General features: G+C 42.8%; 1 protein-coding gene across 3 annotated transcripts in view; it reads left to right on the top strand.

Moving 5' to 3' along the window:
• Positions 1 to 12,083, top strand: part of SGCG (sarcoglycan gamma) — a 67,089-nt gene that overhangs the window by 13,474 nt on the left and 41,532 nt on the right. The gene's annotated exons all lie outside the window — the stretch shown is intronic.

Here is a 12,083-nt window from a genome sequence, read left to right as displayed (position 1 = left end):
ATTTGAGAAAAAAAAAATGACTTGCAAATAATTATGATGTTATAAACTCCAGAAGAACTAAATGAAAAACTACTAAAAGAAATAAAGTTTCCAACATGTTTAGTAATAGAATGAGGTACAAAAAAATTGCTCACTATACACTATCAGACTAACTAGTCTGAACTAATTAGAAAATGTATTGGAAGAAGAATCCCACTTCATATTGCAATAAGTACATAAATTCCCAAGAACTCTCAATTCAATAAAACATACTTTGCTGGCAGTCCTAAAAGGAATCCCAAATAAATAAAAAGGTTTATAAAGCTGTGTGCAAAGACTTAATATTAGCTTTAGTAATAACAAAACATAACAAGGGAAAACCTGCCCTAGCAAATATCAAAACATCTGTAAAAAACCATATGGCACATAAACACCGCATAGATAGAAAGAGATTTCAGAAGCAGTGAGATGATAATTGGTTAATTCAGGACAGTTATAATTTGTTCACTTTTCTGAAGATGTTATACTTAACTAAAATGTATTAAAAATAAAATGTTAAAAATTATATAACTTATTTGTTAAATTAATGATTACAAATATATATTATTAAATCGAGAAATTAAAAAATTAAAACTTGGTTGTTGGAAAAAGATAGTAAACTCTAATATGTTTTATTGATTTAAAAGTCATTATCGAAGAATAACTAATATTTTGTCAAACACTGGGATAACTCCACCGATTAAACAAAGACAGGATATGTAATATTTATTTGTGTTAATTTCCTCTCATGAATGGTAGTGTGCTGTTTTTATTGTACAAATATGCCAATACATTTGAATGATGGTTGTTGGAGTGTGGGGTGGGGAACATTACTTTGTTGAAACAAGTACATCAGTTTGAGTCTAGAGAAAACTCAAGAAAATTATTGTGCCTTTAGGTACTGAAAATTCTACAGTGGGAAAATTAGGAACCAAAATAATACGTATATTTTCACATTGCCAGAGTATTTGTATATTGTATATTTTCACTTACAGGTTTTTATTAGGTGGTATTTTGGATCGGTGCCAGGGTTATTTTTAATGTCTGAATAGAACGATTTATTTCTATCTGTCAAATGAACTATTTTCAGGAGATTTTATTTTTAACTATAATCACATTAAAGGGATTTTTCTTTTTCTAAAAGAATATATTTTTAACATTTTTTCTGAAAGCCAATTAGAAGATATATAATTCAGTCGAAATTAAATTTACTTCCACAGCAAAATTCTGGGAAATATCAATGTCATTAAATGAGCATTACCCAGAACTGATTTTCGCATATATTTGTAGAGTCACAAACTCCTACTCTGCACAATTCAGATGATTTCCTAGATTCATCTTTATCCTTGAACCAATGAAAATTCAGTATCTAATCTTCTGGGTGGTTCAGAAGAAACAAAGATCAAAATCTCATAACATAAAGAGATTACCATGGAAAGAAAATTGAGAAATAAGCCTCTTTGTGGGTATATGAAAATAAATATGATAACCACTAGTTATTCTGAGACTAATCCCGGAACCTATACACAAAATATACTTACTTTAAGCTTCTCACTAAGTCTGGGAATCCCATGTCTGCAATATGAACAATCAGCAGAAAATTTCCTAAAAATCATATTACTGAAGAAAAAGTTTATCATTGATCTATAGCAGTGTTTTAGAATATAGTCAGATAAAAATATATAAACATTCATGCATGAAATAATTCTTTCTGTTTCTAAGGAAAAAATTCTTATGAACTACAACTTAGGTGCCTAAAATTGTCACTAGCATCCTAGCAGGAAAGGAAAGTTGTTTGGAAAACTACCAGAAGTGACTGAATAAAATAAAAATCTCAGGCAAGCAAAGAATAGTTGTGAGAATAATGAATGATAAAGGAACTTAGGTTTTATTTTATATTACCTCTCAAATATTGGTGTGAGGTGCATAGCAAGGTCTAAAAGTTGTTGAAAATCAGTACTGTTCACACACCACCAAAATGCAAAATCTCATCCTAGACCTGTTAACACTGAAGTAATAACAACCATTAACTTATTATTTTTTAAAATGTATATGAGCACCAAACGTTAGCAATATGCTTTGTGTCATGGATCTTACAGTTATAAAGTCCATTCAGTCACTGGACACGTTTTGTTAGGTTCTGTGTGGAAGGCTCAGGCAAAGTGCTACATTGCAGATTAGATTCACAAAACACTGTGTGATAGAGGTCTAGGTACATGCCACATAATGTGGTAAAGTTTCTCTGAGACACATGGTCAAACTTTTGTAGGAATCCAGAGGAGAGAATTATGATGGCCTGACATCATAAAAGGCTTCACAAAGGACTTAGATGATTTGGGGATGCAATAGATGGATGAAAAAAGGTTGTCGCGTGACATATTTATTGTCACTAAAACGTTAAATTTCAGAGAATAAGGGCAGGAGATGAAGCTGTAGAAATAGGCAAGGACCAGGTATAAGAACCCTATATGCTAATAACTCATCTCATTTTATCACGTACACCAGTGCAAAGCCATCACAGGTTTTTAAACAAGTAAACCATTTGATTAGTTGGCACTCCACAGAACACCGGCATTTAACAAGAAAGCGCATAGGAGGATAGATAGCCTTGAGAAATAAATGGCAAAGAACAGAGTGATAAGATAAAACAAAGTCGTTCTAGCCTCAAGGGAAGATAGTGTTAAGAGTGATGGGTTGGTCAACAGTCTAATTAAAAATCATTTCTTTGTTTGCTAAAGTCCTGTGGGGCTTGTGAATGCAAGCTTCAGAACCAGACAGTCTGGCTACCCATCCTCAGGCTGCAGCCATTAAAGCTGAAAACCGGATGTACAAGCTCCTTCCGGGGGGGTGTTTACGGCAACTCGCTTCTATTATCTCAGGAGACCAGAGGGAGAATGTCGAAGACGTGTCCGCTGGCTTCTCCTCTCTGGTCTTGGGGAGGATCACAGCCAGACCCTAGAGGTGGGCTAAATTAGAAGCCTGCCTCTCAGGCAGTAGCTTTTAAAGTATGCAGATACAGTCCTTGAAAGGAAAGACTGGGAGACGGGCATTTTTGCCTGCTCCGGATCAGCTGAGCAAGTGCTCACACCTGTGCAGGTTAAGACTGCTTCTTTGTTTGCTATCATCTTGTGGGTCTCATGGCTGGAGCCCTGTTGGCTTTCAGAGATAGGTGTTTTGGGGGCCGTCCCTCGGATGGGAGCTGGGTCCCTATCCTATGACACTGTGCCAGCAGTAGGGTTTATGGCAAGAGTGTCTCATCTTTTTGTAATTGTTAACAATGTGCATATTTTCTTATTTGCCCAAGGTATAGGAGTCACTCAGCTAATTTCTGGATCTTTCAGCCAAAACTGCTCAGGGTAGCTATATATTCAGTTACTCCTTGGGGGAGTAGAACTCAGAGGTCTCCTATATCACCATCTTGGCCCTTTCTCTTTCTGTATTTTTAATTTTAGCCATTCGGACATATTGGTATTTTGATATAGTTTTAATTTTTCTTTTCATAATGACTAAATATTGAGTATATTTTATATGCTTATTGGATTTTCGTATATCCTCTTATGAAATGCCTGTGAGTTATCTTTTATCTTGCTGTTTTGTAGACATTCTTTACATATCTGAATTAGTTAGTCTTTTCTCACATATATCTGTTGCAAATATCTTCTTTCACTCTGTAGATGATCTTTTTAACTATTTTAAAGGTGTCTTTCAAGTGCTTTTTGTACCATCTTTGCCTTCTTCGTAGTAATGCAGATTCTTCAGTGTTCTTTGCTAAAAGCATTATGCTTTTATGTTTACATCTATGTATGTAATTCCTATTAAATTTGTTTTTGTGTATGATGTGAGTAGAAGTCAAGATTCATTTTCCCAGCACTGTTTTTTAAACAGAGCACAGTATGTGGAACATTTGGAAGGACTGTCACTCATCTTTGCTTCTAGCCCAGAGTGAGCCTTATCAAGACAGGCAAATGTCAACTGCACATTTGCCCTGACTTCCAGCCAGTGACAAGCATTGCTAGTGGACAACTGCACCTTTTCCTCCAGAGCCGGACTTAGACCTAAGAAAATTCTCATGCAACACTCAAGGTTCTTGACCTTGGCTGTGTAGTGGAATCACCTGGGAGCTTATAAAAACCCCAACGCCTGGGGCATACAGCATAGCAGTTTAACCCACCTCTACGCGCAGGGCCGAGGCAGGAGTGTTCGTCACAGCTGCCCAGCTGGTTCCGGTGTGCGCCGAGGCTCCGAGTCAGTGCTCTGCCTCTTACCACTCAGTGTAGGATCTTGCGCAGCAGCAACAGCAGCATCGCCTGGGAGCTGGTTGGAAAGGTGGACCCTCAGGTCCCCCCACAGACCTGATGCAGGACGGGGCACATCTCCCCGAGTGGGTGGGGGGAGACCAAGTCTTGCACCGAGAGAAGAAGAGAGTCCTTTGGTGGAGAGTGTAGAAAGAAGTCAACACACACGTCAAAGTTGGAGTCAAAAGGAAAGTTTGTTAGAAAAGGAGTGACACTCCGCAGACAGAGTGTGGGCTCCTCTCAGAGAGAGAGTGAGAGGGACAGTGAGAGTCAAGGCACTGAGAGGGGCCCGAGTGCTCAGGGAATTCAGTTTCTATGTCATTCTTTAGTTCCCATTTCCTTTGATATGGACGCACAGTGAGGAAGGGGAAGAGTATGTAGCGTGAAAAGATACGAATGTGTAGAGTGAGTGGCTTGCTGGCAGTTCCCAGCCTTTAATCCATATGTTCCCCATGGTCTTAGCCATAGGAGATGACTTCCGGTTCCTGTTTCCCCTTCACAGGTGTGGGGAATGAGCTGTTAGCAATCCCAGCAGAAACCTTCCTTTGTTCTGAAGGTGTCTTCTGGGACTGGGTTGATCAGCATATTGCTGTCTCTGATTGTGGGTTCATTAACCTTTTCAACTCTCTTGCCTCCTCCCTACATTAGGCCCACTGAATCAGTATTTCTTTATTAACTAGAACCCAGGTGATTTAAATACATGTTAAAGTTTAACAAGAACCCCTGCAGCTTCTACCACTTTATTCTCAATCCTAAGCGTGGTAGGCTGAATAATGGCCCCAAAGATGTTCACATCCTAATCCCAAAATATGTGACTCTATCGCTCTATGTGACAAAGGAGACACTGAAGTTGTGACTTCGTTCAGGGTATTGAATTGAAGAGAATAGCCAGGATTATCCAAGAGGACCCAATCCATGTAAGAGGGTGGACCCAGAGTCAGAGATGGGGACGTGGTGACAGGAGCAGAATCTGAGGGGTTGGGCCTCCAGGGGCTGGAACAGACAAGGGGAGAGATTCTCCCCTGAGCCTGCAGAAGGACCACAGCCCTGCCCACCAATTTTGGGGTTTTGACTTCCAGACCGTAAGGTAAAAAAAATTTTAAGCTACTGAGTTTGTAGTAATTTGTTATAGGAAACTAACACAGTAGGCAAGATGAAATGTGAGATAACAGATAATAATGTATCGGTCTCTACGCCAGTTCCTGGCACAGAGCTCCTAAATGCTTGCAATTTTTTAAGCGATAAAAACGCTAGAAGCATCTCTTGTTCTAATATCTGTGTTCGTCCCCATCCCTGGCACAGGCCTCCTGAAAACCTTGTACATACCCAAGTGATGCGAACACTAAAAGCATCTTTTTTCTAATGAGGTGACTCTGGGTGGGCTCCCGGGTGACTCCTGGATGGGGCTGGTCACCAGAAAGACCCAGCTGTGATGAGAAGCTTGGAATTCTCAGCTGCGCCCCGTCCCTGGAGGGGAGCAGGGTGAGACAGGAATTTCATGATTGACCTTTACGAGGAAGCCTCCGTTAGGTCCCAAAGGAGGAGTCTGGGGAGCTTCCAGGCTGGGAGAGTCATCTGCACCCGCGAGGGCAAAGCGCCCCACTCCCCGAGGGCAGAGCGCCTCTGTCATGTCCTTTAATAAACTAACTGGTCAACCCAAGAAGGTGCTTCCCCGAGTTCTGTGAGCTGCTCTAGCAAATTAATTGAACCCGGAGAGAGGGTCGTTGGAACCTCTGATCTGTACCCATCAGGTCAGAAGCACAGGTGACAACCTACGCTTGTGACTGGCATCTGAAGTATGCGTGTGCGTGCGTGTGCGTGTGCGTGGGGGGGCGGGGCGAAATGGTCAGTTTGTGAGGCTTTGCCCTTAACCTGGGCAGTCTGATATCTCCAGGGAGATAGCATCAAAATCAAGCTGACTTCTCAGATGTCCTGCTGTGTCCGAGAATTGCTCGCTGGTGTTGGGAGAAGCCTTCGCATATTTTTTACTAAAGTATCAGAAGTGAAGCATTTGTATGAGCAGTAAAGGAGGCTCACATAGAGAAAACTGTTCCCCCCCCCACACACACACACAGGAAGGAGAAAAATACCGAGTTGTCCCCTGTTTCAACCAGCTGGCCCTTAGGAGGTGTTAGGTGGGGCGGTGTAGACCAAAGGAGGAAGACAGGGGAGAGTATGTGGGGGGAGGGGAATTTATTAGGTACAAGAAGGGAAAGTTGTCAAATTTAGTTACTTGAAACAAAATTAATTTGGTAAATTCAGAAGGGTGTGTAGGTTAATTAAACCATAATAAATGAAAGAGAAACTTGCAGAACAATCAGATATTTTGCAATCTTTCGATCTCCGGAGTAAAGAAAGCCAAAAATAGTAGTTTACTGACAAAATGAATTTAACGTTTCAGGCCAAGTTGATTAGTCCGCGTTCCACTTCTGTTGTTCTAGCTGTGGAATGCTCACCTTGCAATTAAGAAAATGATGATTAAGGGCCAAAGCAACACGTGACCTTGTCCACTCTGGCTTCGGGAAGGTGAAAGAGGTTTGGCAGGACTGTGCTGCAGTTACAGGTTAAGGTTGTAAGGAGGACGCATTTGAGGCATGAAATGGACCCGCTTGCTCTCCCTACGGCCAGGCCGTGGAAGGGACTTTGAACTGGGGTGCTCATCCTCCCACTGATCTGTGTAAATTGCCTCGGGGATGCATCCAGGCAGCTGCTGGGAGTGCTCTCCCGGCCCCTTGCTATTGCTCAGAAGTGTGGAGCCCACTCGGGGCAGGGGGCGGGGAGTAGGGGGTGACAGGAGCAGAACAGAGTCAGGAATTGGCACGTGATTGATTTTCACCCCCGAATTAAATGAATGATAGTGCAGTCACATTAAAACTGAAACTGAGCCGTGTGCTATAGGAAGAAAAGCCAGAGTTGAGATGCCACGTGAGCGTTAAACTGACAATAGAGTGGAATATGCGATCTTGATGATCTTAAATTTTATTGGCTGAACTTCTGACTTTTTTCTAGAAACTTCTCCTTTTGTTTTTTTTCCTGATTTAACAGTTCAATAACTATGCTATAAGCACTTATTGTGCATCGGACCTTAAACCAAGAGGTGAGAATAGATAGGGCTAATCCCTGTCTTCAGGAGGCGTTCCAGGCATGTATGGCTGCAAAATGTATTAATTCAAAAATTAATGGCTTAAAACAGAAGGCATTTTACTGTAACTTTTTATTGTGTAGCTCAGGAAAGGGGACAGGACTCAGCTGGGCAATGCTTCTCTTCTCCGTGATGTCCACTGAGGTCACTCAGACATAATCACCTGGTACCAGAGCACATTTGAAGGGTCCGAGATGACTTCATTTACGTATCTGGTGCCAGTTCAGGGACGGCTGGAAGGCTGGACTCCGCTGCCCTTAGCCTCTCCAACACGTGACCGCAAGGGACCTGGGTTTCCTCCATGGTGAGTGTGTTCAGGGCTTCCAGAATATTCCAAGAGGCCTGAGCAGAAGCCTCAGGTGTCACTTCTGCTACATTCTGGGTAGGGGACTAGGGTCCACGGCTCCCAGGGAGGAGTCACCAATATTTTGTGCTGGAGGCACACAGGCCCATGTATAAGTAACCATGTGCTCATATAGAGATAAACACAGAGTAGTATGATAGTACAAGGATGACCGAGACGAGCCTAGAAGGATTAATAAGCAGCAGCCATGGAAGTCAAAGTAACACAGTTATTCTTAGTCGACAACATGAGCAGACACGTGGCAGCATGAAAGAGCTTGAAGTACTAAAAAAAAAAAAAACTATATGGTGGAGGACGAGTTGGGGAGCCACAATTGTAATCAGCGAGAGTCAGGGGTGAGCCCCACACATCTAGAGCAAGTCTGTCCCATCTGTTTTGGGTCAGGAATGGACCTGGTGCCCAGGGCCTGTGGCCACACTGCTCCGGACCCTCCCCTCATAGATGAAGGCCAGCAGGCAGCATCAGACGCTCATCCTCCGGTCGGCCTCCCTCAGCTTCACAGGTTCACGTCCACTGTCTGCCTCAGTCCGCTGCAGGTGATGCCCTTTTACTTTCATCCCTATTAATGTTGGTCTCCATGAGAAACCCTCACCCTCGCACCCATCTCCCGCACCCTAACACCGAGGCTGCTCAAGCACTAGCCTGTTCCCTGCTTCCATCCTTCCCTGGCTCCCGGAAGCCTTCTGTCTCACCCTCTGGATTCTGAATTCAGGATTCTCATCAGCACCACAAATCTTATACTTGGCCCATCGCTTTGAGCCAGGCTTCTTCACTGTAAAATCACTATTTTCTCACTTACAGTTATAATTATTTTGTAAGGAGATCACATCAAACTATATAAAAATCCTGTGTCAGAAAAGGAGGGACCCGCGGTGGCCCAGAGCAGGGTGTCGGAGCCCCAGCTGGGTCAAGAGAGGTGTGGCCCAGCCCTGGGTGTCGGGGCCTGGAAGGGCGAGTGGAACCCCTCAGCACTGGAGCCCCACAGGAAAGGGTGTGGAGTCAGGTGGAACGAGGAGTCATCCCTATCAGAGAGGGCAGGAGAGCTGGAATGTGAAGAGGATTGGTCAGACAAGTAAATGAACAGGGAGTGGCCTTCAAGTTCCTTGTTGTCAAAAGAGGGAGATACAAATACGAGAGAGAAAACCAGTTAAACCCTATGGTGTTGGATTGAAATCAGAATAGGCGTGACTTTGTGTTTTTCCAGGTCGATACAGAAGCAAATGTTCAGTTTCTTGTTTCTTATACAGCTAACCGTACAGCCCAGGAATGCCATTCCTAGGTATTCGCCCAATAGAAAACGTTATGTTCATACGTAAACCTATACAGAGAAGTAGATAGTAGCTTTTTTTTCTTTATTCATCAAAACAACCCAAATGTCCTTCAGCTGACAGTAGTACATTCATCTAGTGGAATACTACTACTCATCAATAAAAAGAAACAAACTACTAATACGCACGACAGCATGGATGAACGTCAAATGCATTGCTCCAGTGAAAGGTGAAAAGGCTCCATACTGGGTGATTCCATTTATGCGACATTCTGGAAAAGCTTAGAATTATGGAGACAGAAAGCAGTGCTTCCCAAGGAATGAGAGTGTGGGCTGGGGCATGGGGGTGGTAGAGAGAGGCACATTTAGGGTCTCTAAGCACTGTTCTCTATCTTGATTGTGTTGTGGTTGCACAACTGTGTTAAGTTTGCATAGAAATGTTCACTAAAAAGGGTAAAAGTGTTATTATTTGTAAATTATACCTCAACATACTTGACTTAAAAAAAAAAAACTAAACAAATATATAAGCACATCCTTTTGTTTTCAAGTATTGTATAGTGATTTGTTTTGTCCAGAGGTTTGTGATTCATCTTATTAAAATCAAAGAATATTACAGGTAAAAGGAGATGTAACTCACCTCATGCCAATTCCTTCATTTTTCAAATAAGGAAAGTAACAGCCAGAGGAGGAAATGATGTATGAGAAGGAACCATTAGCTTTCGCAATCTGATTTTGTGAATTAGCTACTTGAGAGGCTAGAATTAGCATTAGTTTTTGTTGTTTTTTTTTGTTTTGTTTCATTTTGTTTTCCTGATACAGCTCAGACAACTCTTGGCATTTGTTCATTTGAACCCAGAAATTTAGCAGCAGATTTTCAGATTAGCATTTATAATCTCGAAAGTTCACTTTGGTTACTTCTAGGATATAAAATTCCTGATGGAATTGCTTGCTAAAAATTAGCTTATTCTGTTTCCTACTGGTCTCGGCCTGCCCATAACCAATGTCGTGCCTGGAAAAGCCCTTGGGAGTTCGTATTACAATTGAAAGACGCCCTTCGGTAATAACCACTGAGAAACTTTGAAAAGCTACAGGCTTGTTAGTTAACAAGCCCTGGAAATTCCACAGCCCACCTGGAGCCACACAGCAAGGTCGCAGATAGAGAGTGCAGGGGCCTGGGGTTCTGCTTTTACTGGGGTGAAGGCTGGGGGGCCCAGGGTTTCACTGAGGTTCACCCTTGATTAGTGATTTTAAAACCTAAGAGCAGGGAATTTAAAGCACAGAGAGAGAAAACAAACAAGTGGTCAAAATGGTTAGTTATTGAAATCAGTCCCATCTCCAAAACCAGAGCCTCTGTGGGGAAGGTAGCCTGGCTTTGATCTTGTCAGTCTGAGAGAGCTGTCTTTGAGGTGGATGGCTGTCAATCAAAGTCAGGTACAAGCATTACAAAAAAGAAAAAAACAACAACAGGTGTCAGGACTTACACCACCTACCCAACGTGTGATGAATTTAATAGTTTTTACAAGGTTTATTTATTTCCATAAGCTATACTTTACAAATGCATGGTTGTATCCTGTGAGAAATTAAAACAGTCGTTATCAACTTTTTAGACTTAGAGCCTTTCTTTAAACCAAACCACACACTGCTCATACACATAAGAGAGACTCCCAGAGGCCCAAGGCCAGCAGCATGAGGGAGGGGCTCCCGCCAACCACAGGGCCAAAACCGCAGTGCCCACACCCATGGGGAGAGACCCAGAGTGCTGGTTCACAGATGGAGAGCCATGCGGAGTATGTCATCACACACTTAATTTGGCTCTTGTTAGTGCGACTTGTCAACCCGCAGAGTTCTGGAATAGAGAAGTCAATGATATCAGTTCTGAGTAACATGTCTTTGTCCTGTCCTTGTATAAAATGTCTTTGTTTCATTCTCTCCACCATTCTGCTCTCCGTCCTTTTTATCTGCCTCTATCCTAGGGGGAGAGAAGGAAGATCAAGATTCAAGACATTCAAAAGGGGAGGACAGATATTTACACACACACACACACACACACACACACACACACACCCCTCACGCGAGAGCTCAAAAGATAGAATCTAAGCTGCAAATACAAGTGGGTGTGTCTTCCACACTGAGATGGTCATGGAAGCCAAGGACGTGCTATGAGGGAATGCCTGGAAAGGCCTAGGACAGCTGGAGTGAGCAAGGAGAGGAGGCATCTGAAAGTTAAAAACAAAAAGCGCAAAGGAAAGGGCCTGCAGAAATGGTTAAAACTGCTCTCTTCCCCCATTCTGCCCTATGCTCTTCAGTTAACATGTTTTCCACAGCTGCATCCTCACCCTCAAGGATTCTCCAGCCCCTTTTCCATCTCTGTAGCTGTGTATGAATGTCAAGACTGTGTGGAACTGTTTGTCGTGTTACAGTTAGAGCTCAGTTTTTGGATAAGGAACTCACTGAGCGGGCGTGAGTGAAGCCAATGAGTGCTGCTCCCTGTCTGGAAGCTAGGAATCCCGTCTCTCTGTTCACGAATCCGATAATAGTGCTCATAATACCAAGGTCTCAGACTCTACAAAACAAATGACCTGTAAGACCCTGGATCTAGAAATTCCTCCCCTGCAACCCTCCCACCCGAAGCTCCTCCTCCCCACTCTGAGTAAGGAGGGACATGTAAAACCTCAGACAAAGGAATCACACACCCCTTGCATGGACACTGAGAGGGTATATAAGCTGTAAAAAATCTAACCAAGGGGGGATTGTGCTTTGGGTCTATTGAATCCCCCATACTCTCTGCTGGTAATAAATTCTCCTTCCTCCAAACAAAGTTGTCTGAACATCCGAATTCCTCCATCGAGGGTCGCTTCCTACAGCAAGATGGTCATGGAAACCAAGGGTGTGACCTGTGGGAATGCCTGGAAAGGCTTACTTAGGACAGCCAGAGGGAGCCAGCAGTCAGGGGCCAGGTGGAGGCTGGATGGATGTGCAACAAGGCCAAGAGAGTGT

The sequence above is a fragment of the Rousettus aegyptiacus genome, unplaced genomic scaffold (genome assembly GCF_014176215.1).
Source record: "Rousettus aegyptiacus isolate mRouAeg1 unplaced genomic scaffold, mRouAeg1.p scaffold_m13_p_11, whole genome shotgun sequence".
Taxonomy (NCBI): Eukaryota; Metazoa; Chordata; class Mammalia; order Chiroptera; family Pteropodidae; genus Rousettus; species Rousettus aegyptiacus.
The sequence above is the reverse complement of the archived record's forward strand: the minus strand, read 5'-3'. Positions and strand labels throughout refer to the sequence as shown.